Source organism: Dreissena polymorpha, chromosome 8 (assembly GCF_020536995.1).
Source record: "Dreissena polymorpha isolate Duluth1 chromosome 8, UMN_Dpol_1.0, whole genome shotgun sequence".
NCBI classification, from domain to species: Eukaryota; Metazoa; Mollusca; class Bivalvia; order Myida; family Dreissenidae; genus Dreissena; species Dreissena polymorpha.
Genome location: NC_068362.1, coordinates 64,394,623 through 64,406,005, shown reverse-complemented (window position 1 = coordinate 64,406,005; position 11,383 = coordinate 64,394,623). Strand labels below are relative to the sequence as shown.

At 36.2% G+C, this 11,383-nt stretch overlaps 1 pseudogene; it reads right to left on the bottom strand.

Moving 5' to 3' along the window:
* Window positions 1-413: 413 nt before the first annotated feature.
* On the bottom strand, window positions 414-7,315 carry LOC127840594 (uncharacterized; annotated as a pseudogene).
* Between the last annotated feature and the right edge of the window lie 4,068 nt (window positions 7,316-11,383).

Sequence of the window (11,383 nt, the reverse complement as noted above, 5' to 3'; positions counted from 1 at the left end):
GTCTCCTCAGCAAAATATAGTCATAACTAAAGCATACACTATTTTGTGAGTGATAAACTGACGGTTTATTCGGCTTTTTAAACAAGTATAGATAAAGAATAAAACAGTTAGGTCAGATCTGTATTGAAGAAATATCTAATATTACGAGTTTTAGTGCACTCCTTCAAGGGAACGAGTAGACTCCAAAGGTGTTTCCAAATGAAATCCTTTTTTCTATTCAAGAAATATTCACATTGCAGTTAAAGCATGAGTCAACTCATTTCGCTTCAACTGAAGACTCTTTTTCAATTACGAAGCAGTGTCTGTATAAAACACTGAAATATTCACAGCCACAGCATAATAAGTCGCTCCTTTATATAACAACTGATACTTTCTCAGCCCATGAATCAACGTTTTTATTCCGAGTTTCACTTTTATGCGCGAATAGTGTCCCTGATAGGTGCCCGGCATACGGGACACTTTGCGCCGCGGTCCATCAGGTGTCGCCCGCACGGGAATCATACACGCATGTGACCGTACTGGTACAGGACGGAGTCGCTGTGATTGTCGAGGCAGATCAGACAGTGCGTGTCGTTCACTGGGCGGGACAGGGCTGCGGTTGCCGTGGGTACTATGTCTGCAGTTCCAGAGATGACACCTCCTAATAAAATTACAAATAACTCATTAAAACGTTTGATAATGATTAACTCCCAATAAGGTTAAGTTTATTTTAAAATATAAGCAAGAGACCTTGGGGGCCCTCGGTCACTCACCTGAAACCAGAAGGAATTGAATTGCTCTGATAAACTGTTGTGAGTTTCCATATCCACTTTATAAACAGCCTAGATATCATTAGGACAGAATGTCCTGAGCAAGTTTAATGCTGATTGGGGGGAAAATATTAATTCGAGAGTGTAATCAATATTGCATTCAAGACTTATTAGAAAAATGCATATGAAGGAATGACTTGGAAATCTATTTAATTGTTGTTGTTGAAATCACTTTAGAACTTGTGGCAGTCATGTGGGAAATTTGTATTCTATTTGAGATTGGGAAAGGGGCCGAATTTTGGCCAAAAAAAATAACCAAAACAAGAGATGTGTTTGTCAGAAACACAATGCCCCCTTCTGCGCCGCTTTGAGCCATATATTGGACCTTTGACCTTGAAGGATGACCTTGACCTTGACCTTTCACCACTCAAAATGTGCAGCTCCATGAGATACACATGCATGTCATATTTAAAGTTGCTATCTTTAATATTGCAAAAGTTATGACCAATGTTAAAGTTTTCAGACGGACTGACAGACAGACAGACGGACTGACAGACAGTTAAAAAACTATATTTCACCCTTCGGGGGCATAAACACACAAACTGTATGAAAAAATATATTGCACTACCCACCAGATGCAGCTGCAATGCCAGCAGCCACTTCCTGTCGGATTGACCTCTGGATGTCCATCTGAAGGTCGAAGCTGATCTTCATCATTTTCTTCATCTCTAGGAGTTGGGCCTTCAGATCCGATATCTCTCTACTTAGGTGCAGGTTGGTCTGTAAGAGGATTTTTTTAATACATGTATATACTGTATATTCAAACATGCCTTGTTACACAACAGGTGTCTACTTTTACCATGCAAACCCTCACCGCAATATTTTTGTATTAGTTTTGGGCCCAAGGTCAAAAAGTGCTTTTGTTTATAGTGTTAAGCTGGAGTAAGGGCTCTAGCCTTAAAATGGGCAAAAGTAGCAGTCTACCCCCCTTCTCACACACACACACACACAAAACATTGATTAATATTAGGGAAAGCATTCATGAAATTTTACTAATTGGGGGATTTGATTTCCACGTGAAAGTTTTGTTTTTACTTTCAATCTTTTTCTGAGAAAATGAAGTCTATATTCAGCTTCATCTATACAAATCTGCCACCTTGATACACAATTTGATTGAGATATTGGGCACGGCTAACGAACCCATACTTAAGCAGCAGTCATCTGGAGTTTTTAGCAGTTAACAGTTGCTTAACAGTTACCTGTGTGTAAGGCACAGTCTATGCAGCTAACAGTTACCTGTGTGTAAGGCACAGTCTATGCAGCTAACTGTTACCTGTGTGTGTGGCACAGTCTATGCAGCAAATAGCTAACCGTGTGCAAGGAACAGTCTATGCAGCTAACTGTTACCTAAGTGTAAGGCACAGTCTATGCAGTTAATAGTTACCTGTGTGTAAGGCGCAGTCTATGCAGTTAATAGTCACCTGTGTGTACGGCACAGTCTATCATAACTATGTAGCTAACAGTTACTTGTGTGTGAGGCACAGTCATTCCTTAATATGCAGCTAACTGTTACCTGTGTGTAGGGCACAGCACTAGCACTGATACTGGTGACAGAAATGTTGTCCCAATTGTTTTCTCCCTGGACGGGGATTCCAAGGATGGAGAAGTCGTTGTTTTGATGAGGCTGAGTCTGTGGAATGGATCTGATGAACTGCTGAACCGTCTGTCCATCCGTCCCAGTTGCGGCAAGTTGTTGCTACAAAAATACATTCCCAGTTGATTTGTTTGCAATACGCACACAGCATATGGTATTTTTTACCTCTTTAGCAAGGGTATTAATTTAATCAAATTTCTTCGCCAATATGTGTTGTGTCCTACTTGAAATAGAATTGAAATTTTAACAATTCGAGTATACTAGTTTCTAAATAATCCAGGTAAGTTTCCTTAGCCAGACTCAGAAAACCTTAACTATGACATTGCCAAGTGGTTTAGCTTTTTGTCTTAAGCAAATAACTGCATCTGTCTTTAACATCACTATCAAGAGTGTTTGCTCTGTATAGCAAAGTGTATACTTCCCGGTTTTAATTCATAAATTCTTGCATCAAGATGCAATACATTTATTACTCACTCAGCCATCTCTATCTTAGAGCTTTTAATATTTGTTGAAAACTGAAAGTTTGATTTTCCAGGCCCCTGATTTTTGAAGTTTTGTTCAGAGTTCGCGTAGGGTTTGACAATATAACTTGGCGTCTACTAGAACATTTGACTCTTCAAAGAGTGTATGAATACTAGTAGTATTTGTATCTTAAAAGTCATGCTTTCGCCCTATAAACAGTTTTTTGGGGATGTCATGTAATCTTTGAAGTCTTAATCGATTTTGGATTCTTCAATGACTGCAATCTTGGAGATAAATATTGGGCTTAGACAATTCACAAAAACAGGAACTTAGTCAATCATTTGAAGTTAATAACTCCCAAACACAGGTATTAAGGCAAACATTAGGAGTAAATAACTCTCAAACACAGGTATTGAAACAAACATATGGAGTAAATAACTCCCTAACACAGGTATTGAGGCAAATATTAGGGTTGAATAACTCCTTAACATAGGTATTTAGGCAAACAGAATATATATAATAATAATAAAAATAGAGAGTAAATAACTCCAAAACACTGGTATTTAGGCAAGCATATGGAGTAAATCACTCCTAAACACAGGTATTGAGGCAAACATATGGAGTAAATCACTCCCAAACTTCTGTTAATGCAAGCCCTGGCCAATTTTCACCGATACATTCTTAGACATAAGTCTAAAAATAAAGAAAACTCTTAAAACTGCAATTTTCTAATAGTAAAATGCAGTTCAATACAACAAAGAATTTAACACGTTTTAGTTCAAAAATAATCATTTAGAATAACCAATTTACCTCATAAACAACATCTGTAGCCTGTTCATTAAGACATATACAGACTCTTAAGTATGTTTAGGGGGGATACATTCTTTATTGTTAAATCTAAGAATGAGTTCTGTATACGGACCCTGCTTTCTATGACAAATTTACAGACCTGCGATTCTAAAATTGTTTTCCAAAAAGCATTGGTCTATATTCATTATTCTTAAGACTAAAGATAGGTTGGTGAATACGCAACCTGCTTTTTAAAACCGATTAACAATCCTGCATTTTTTAAATTGTTTCCCACATAACCCTTTCTATATAGAACAATAATTTATTCCCCCAAATTACTAACTCTTAAAGCCTTTTTCCCACTGCCAAAAATAAACTTTTTCCCCAAAAGTCTTACCAAATTTTTCTCCTCAAAAAAGCCAAACGCTTCCAATAAACTCAATAATTGTTAATACAGAGATTCTTTTGCGATTCACTCTATAATACTAAATTTAAAAATGCAGTAAAACAAGCACTTATAAACAATTGGAATACTTTTATTTATAATAATGTTGATGATTTTTCATTTTCTCCAATTTCTTTACTTATTGCGCTGTTTTATTGCCCAATCCAAAAGACCCAGGCTGTAAAATATAAAGCAAAAGCAATCCCTGTCTAGGAAAGCCGTACCTGCACGTGAAGCTCAATGATATTTCGGAACTCTCCCTGTAGCGTGGAGGTGACCAGTCTGCGATGTAGGAGCTCGCTCACTTCCTGTATGAGCTCCTTCTGTTGTTGCTCTTCAATTGTGTGCCAGTTCACTTCATGTACACTAAAAAACAATTTTAGATTTGCGTTTCTTCTTATAACACAGGGCAAAAACCTCATATAAAAAAAAAACACAAATGAGCCTAAAATGTTTGATTATGGTTTACCTCTGTGTCATAGGAAATTTCTTTTCTGTTTTGGATTAATTTCATGTACACTGAAAACCCTTGGCCATTTTTTTTCTTTTGTACACAAAACAAAATTGACAATCAGAAAAAGAAAAAATGAGCCTAAACTGTTGATTATGATTTTTATCTGTGCCATAAATAACATGAAATTCGCTTGTATTTTTATTTTGGAATATCTGGTCATATGCAATGGCATGTTCTTCTTAAATGCTCACAGCTAACCTGGAGTGACTTTATTGCGGACTGGATAGCTTTATAGCATTATGAACCGAACATTTTGATTTACATTTTAAAAAATTAGGAATAAAAGGCAGTTCTTCTGGAAAAATATATACTTTTGATATTTTTGTTTTAGAATTAAGAGGTCGAATTTAAGCCGAAAACATACCCCCTCCCGTCGAAAAACAAACGCTGTAAATAACATAAAAAGGTTAGGGATTGTTTTTTATTTACTCTACATATTTAAAACTGTGAAAAAGTAGTTTTAAGCTACATTTTAATTTTCTATAACAGAGGCCCTTATAATGTGTCATTCCCTATGAAACATACCTCAACTATGAAATTAAAATAAGTCATTGCCACATTGACAAACCTCGAGGGTCTTGCACGCGAACATCAACAGGTGCATTGGAAAATCTTCGCAAACTTGTTGACGATGATGTGGCAAAAGTAACTTGACTTGAGACACTGTCCCGACGTTCAGGCAAACTTTGCAGCAAGCTATTAGTGGAGAGTCACCTACTGGAGTCTAGAGTGATAGAGTATTGTTGTTATAAATTGAGAGTTATCTAATGGAGTCAATGATGATTGAGTGCTTTATTATTATCTAATTGCAGATCTCATGTATTATATTCTATTGTGAAATTATTCAAGTGTTCAGCTAACGGTTTAATAATTTTGATACAAATATCCTTTTAGCAAAGTTTAAAATAAAATAGTTTGTTCATATGGGGCAATACAGGGAATAGCGATGGTAAATTTAAGCTAGACATGCTAGAGGGGGATTGAATATTGAATTTTATTGTGACCTTATAGAACGTATGTAGCTTTTTATGAATGTCTGGACACATTTTCTCAGTTTGGGGCACCAGGACAAACACACCAAAAGCTTGACTGTCCTGCCAAGATCAGGACATCGGGCGTGTATGGTTTATTATCTACTTATTTACATAAAAACTGTTAAATGCTTAAAAGGATACTTTTTGCCATAGGGTATTAGGACTGAATTCTTACCTGCTCAGAAGCCAAGTCAAATTGGCTATATGCAACCAGCATAAAACCAGAACACTGCACGTTACTCGCAGTCTATTCAAATATTATGCTGTTTGCTGCTTATCAGCATTTGGGATTTGAAAATGAAAGATATCAAATGTGAATCTTGAAAGAAAAGTCTTAAATTTGATTTGACTTTCGTAGGAACTTCAAACGCGTCAAATAGCACATCTGAGTGGTAAATAACGCTTTAAAGTTATAGCCCTAAACTACCCCTGGATACCACGCTTTCTTTTACCTGTGCACGGACTGGGATACTGCTGGGAGACGGGGTGGCTCGATGGGAACCGGACAGACTGCGACTCTGAGAAACATTACGAATGCTCCCTCGGATAATGTTTTCCAACTGCCGCCTAAATCCTGCAGCTTGTAAGACACTCGACACTCTCTGTTGTTGAGAAATATTGCTGATCTCAATAACAACAGCATACGGTCTGTGCTCAACCACATTCCTCGAGTTGAGTGGAACATTTTCTTTTCCTGAGGCGTCAGCAATTTCGCGTACTTCGATGTTTTTTCACCATAAGTTGACCAATATTTTTCCGGCTCGCCTGACCAGTTACGGGTCTGGTGTTATTCTGGACTTGCAGTAGCTCGTTCTGTCTTTCACTGTGGCAACAATTGGAAACAAGTATGTATTAATGGATATGTGTGAAAAAATATAGTATGTCAATTTTATGTCACATATCCAGGTCTTGTCTGGCTTTATTAAACATGCGTAACAGTCATAGCCAAAAGAATGTTCTCAACAAGAGTGGATGGATAGATCTGATGTATGTATTGACGGACAGATGGATGGAAGGACAGACAGACAAACAGACCAACAGGCTGATAGATAATCATTAAATGAACAAATGAAAGGATAAATGCACCCATGAAAGAAGGCACAAACCAAGAAATCATGTGATAAATGCATAAATGTGCATAAAACAATAATATGCATAATATATTAAAAAAATATTGTGCATGTACTCACTAATATTAAATGAGTGGATTAATGTGAATAAAAGACAAAATATCAACAATATTAATTTTTGCTTCTTGTAACTTAAACCGTTTCTTATTTTTTGTAAATTATTACTTTGTACAACATTAATTAGACTTATGTAGTCAGTACTAAATTAATTTTCCTCCAACTTGAAGGTTTTAGCTTATAAATGAATGTTAAAGTATATAAATGAATTTAGCGAATGAATCTATAACCTTCAGTATTTGCTGTAACTTTTAACTAAACAATAAATTAAATAGCTAAATATATTGCACAATACGAAATGTCTAAGGGCAGGTTACGTAACCAACTTTTAGAATAACTAGTATAAATTACTAAATTATTGAAAATGAAAGCGGGGATGAAAGTTGGAATATGTCACTTACTTTCGCGTTCTCTCCAAAAGAAGTTCAATCGCGTCCATGTTCGTGTCTGTTTGACTTGTATTGTGTCCACCTTCTGCCATTTTGGGTTTTAAATATGTACTAATGTATGCAATTCCTAAATATACAATCTATTTTTAAAGATTATTCTGTTGACAAACAATTAGTCATACTAAGTATTCCCTGCAAATAGCCTGTTATTGGATTATCAATAATGTCGGCGCATATAGAGTCAGGTACAAGTATCATTCCCTATTATTTATACGGGAAATGATATGTTTATAAATAGATATGATGCTTTCGGGTTAGTTCGTATATTCCCGTTGAAATCCGTACTACATGGGCGAATGATTCCGTATGATTCCGGAATGTGTAATTGCAGACGAATCAAATTGGGTCCATAGCCTATTTTTTCTTAAATACTTTAAACTTCCAATTAGCAAAGTGTGTTGCTTTTATCAAAAAGTGAACAATTCCACTGAATACAAGCACCAAATGTGGCGGAGGATGTGACCGCAGTTAGATTTTAAGGACGCTTTAAGGTCTGGAAGTGTGAACTCGTTGAATGCAGTTATTTCATTATTTTAGGACTGACACAATATGTTGAGAATATTATACAAATGAAGGTATCTGTAAATACAAACGAAATAAAAACACTTGCTTACATAACATACGTTCAATGAGTAATGAAATTATAGATTTGAGTAGGAAAATTCTATTATTTGTACTTTAGGAGGCCATTTTGGAAGCCATTTTGACTTATATGCAATATTTAATTTTTTTTCATGTAAAAACATATTTTAATTAATAAATAACATAAAACAGCTTATTTCAATGCCAAAAACAGAATATTTTTAATCAAATATGGCAGTAACATGTAATTTCCTAAATTTTGGCGACGCTTGGCGGCCATCTTGAAAATGGCGGCAATCTTGAAAATTGGAGATGGCTCCATAGCTAAAATTGAATAAAATACTTAAATCTACAAATGTGCCAAGTGTGTTGCTTTTATCAAAAAGTGAACAATCATTTCACCATATGACCCCCACTATTAGAAACATGACCGCATCTTTGTAATATAGCGTGTAACAATGTTTTACTGCGTGTTCAGCATGAAACTATTTTAACTCAATTGCAAGGCTTGATAGATAGAACAGTTAAACACTCTACTCTTGACATTAATACAGTTTTGTGGACCCCTTTACATTCAGAGGATTGTCAGCGCCAGAGCGTTTGTACTTAAAGGCTATGTTCTCATATTGAGTAATTACTACCATATTGCTGCTTATGTACTAGTATATGTTAGTTCATAAAAGTATCGTTTTTCCCTATGCTGATATAAGTTGTGGCCAAACCATTTTTAATTATTTTCGAAATTGAACATTACACATGAAAAACTTTTAAGTTTTAAACAAGCCGTCGTTCCAGCCGTGGAATCATGACCTCACTTTGATGCAATGCATTCAAACCCGCAAGGTATCAGGGTCAGTTCGCGGCCAGTGAACGGATCGTTATATAATATAAGTGCTATCGCGTTAACTAGGTGAACTGGAATTGTATTGAGACCAAAAATATCTTAAATGAGGAAATTCGGCGATATAACCATGGTAGGTCGATCATAGATTCTTAATGTGTTTTTAACAATACTATGATCAATATATTTTTTTGATTAATTAAACAAGCATTATTCCACCATTTTGACCAATTTGTTAAACATGAACGCGATGATTCCCGATACTGTTAATAATCGAATCAAATAGCAATGCCCGACACACCACTCAACCAGGTTTGTTCGAAGAACACGTGTATGAATATTCCAAATATGTACGGATTCTTCGCATGTGGCCGGTTTACTTATATGTTTTCACTTCCATTCTTCTTTTGTTTTTCTGTTTTATATCTATAGATATATGATAAGCAATATGTAATAATGTAAAATAAGCCGCAAATACTCCGAGTAACATCCTGTTCTCCGTGTGATGCAGCTAAGAGCTGCATGGAAAAAGACATTCGCTATCTTGATCGCATTCATTAAACTCTTTACCTTTCACCAACTCCAACCACAATCGACGCCGTATATATATATATTTTAAAGATATATATTGTTGCATATATAAAACCTCTTCTTATTTCCTTGCAGTGCGCCAAGAGGTATTTATCAATCAAGAAAAATGTTGCACATTAGAGCAGAAAAATTACGAGTTACAACAACTCTTAAGGACAAAGGTACAGCCATTCTATAAATGTAATATCATTGAATTAGAATATTCATTTTCAGCCACGGTACATATTTTTCTCCTAAACTTCTTTTTTTATAAGTTTTACTTTTGCTAGATTCAAACATAGGCGGTTTTGAAAGCAAAATCCAAAGCTCTTCATCAATGGCATATTTAAAAATTAATTTAGTCCATAAAATGAGTGATCGTATTGTCTCGCTAAATGTTATTTCCCTGTCTTCTCATGAATGTTCAAAATGGAGAGCACTGTAAACAACAAGCAAAGTTATACTATTTTGAATGTATATGAGCTGTACTACTAGCAAAACGAGGCTTAATGCATGTCACTTGTGCGTCAAGTGTTGTCCTGAACAGCCTGTGCAGTCAGTTTTCATGGAAGTTTTTCTTTAAAAGAAGTTTCATTGTTCCTGATTAGCATGTCAGGATCTGTGTAAATTCTTTATGCATATGCTTTAAACCCAGTTTTCCCAGAGGGAGGCTAATATGAAATAAGTGTTTGACAACAACAACTGCATTGATCACTCTTAAAAAACGTTATCTCACTGTGTTTGTTAGCTGGATGAACTGAGCAGGCACGAGTTCACTGCCAAGCTGCTGGCAATTTGAGAGAAGATCTACCTGGACCAGAAATCAGAACTAGACATAGAGATGAAGAGTCTTGTAGAGAAACAGGTTAGACCTGTTTAGTATTTTGTGGTGTATATATGATGGATCCGATAACGTGAAACCTGTCTAGACAATAAGACAATGTAAGACTCTGTGAAACCTGTCTTGACAATAACACAAAGCCAGACTATGTTAAACCTGTCTAGACAATTAGACCAAGTCAGACTCTCTGACACCTGTCTAGACAATTAGACTAAGTCAGACACTGCGAAACCTGTCTAGACAATAAGACTAAGTCAGACTTTGTGAAACCTGTCTTGACAATTAGAATAAGTCAGACTTTTTGAAACCTGTCTTGACAATTAGACTAAGTCAGACTCTGTGAAACCTGTCTAGACAATGAGACTAAGTCAGACTCTGTGAAACCTGTCTAGACAATAAGACACAGCCAGACTATGTGAAACCTGTCTAGACAATTAAAATAAGTCAGACTTTGCGAAACCTGTCTAGACAATGAAACTAAGTCAGACTCTGTGAAAAGTTTCAATGCAATTAGACAAAGTGACAGACTCTGTGAAACATTTCAAGACCATAAGACAAGACCAGACGCAGTAAAACCTGTCTAGACAATTAGACCAAGTCAGACTCTGTGAAACCTTTCTAGACAATTAGACACAGCCAGACTCTGTGAAACCTGTCTAGACAATTAGACTAAGTCAGACTCTGTGAAACCTGTCTAGACAATGAGACCAAGTCAGACTCTGTGAAACATTTCAATGCAATAAGACAAAGTGACAGACTCTGTGAAACAATTCAAGACCATAAGACAAGCCCAAGCGCAGTAAAACCTGTCTAGACAATTAGACCAAGTCAGACTCTGTGAATCTTGTCTAGACAATTAGACACAGCCAAACTCTGCGAAACCTGTCTAGACAATTAGACTAAGTCAGACTCTGTGAAACCTGTCTAGACAATGAGACCAAGTCAGACTCTGTGAAACATTTCAATGCAATAAGACAAAGTGACAGACTCTGTGAAACATTTCAAGACCATAAGACAAGCCCAAGCGCAGTAAAACCTGTCTAGACAATTAGACCAAGTCAGACTCTGTGAATCTTGTCTAGACAATTAGACACAGCCAAACTCTGCGAAACCTGTCTAGACAATTAGACTAAGTCAGACTCTGTGAAACCTGTCTAGACAATGAGACCAAGTCAGACTCTGTGAAACATTTCAATGAAATTAGACAAAGTGACAGACTCTGTGAAACATTTCAAGACCATAAGACAAGACCAGACGCAGTAAAAC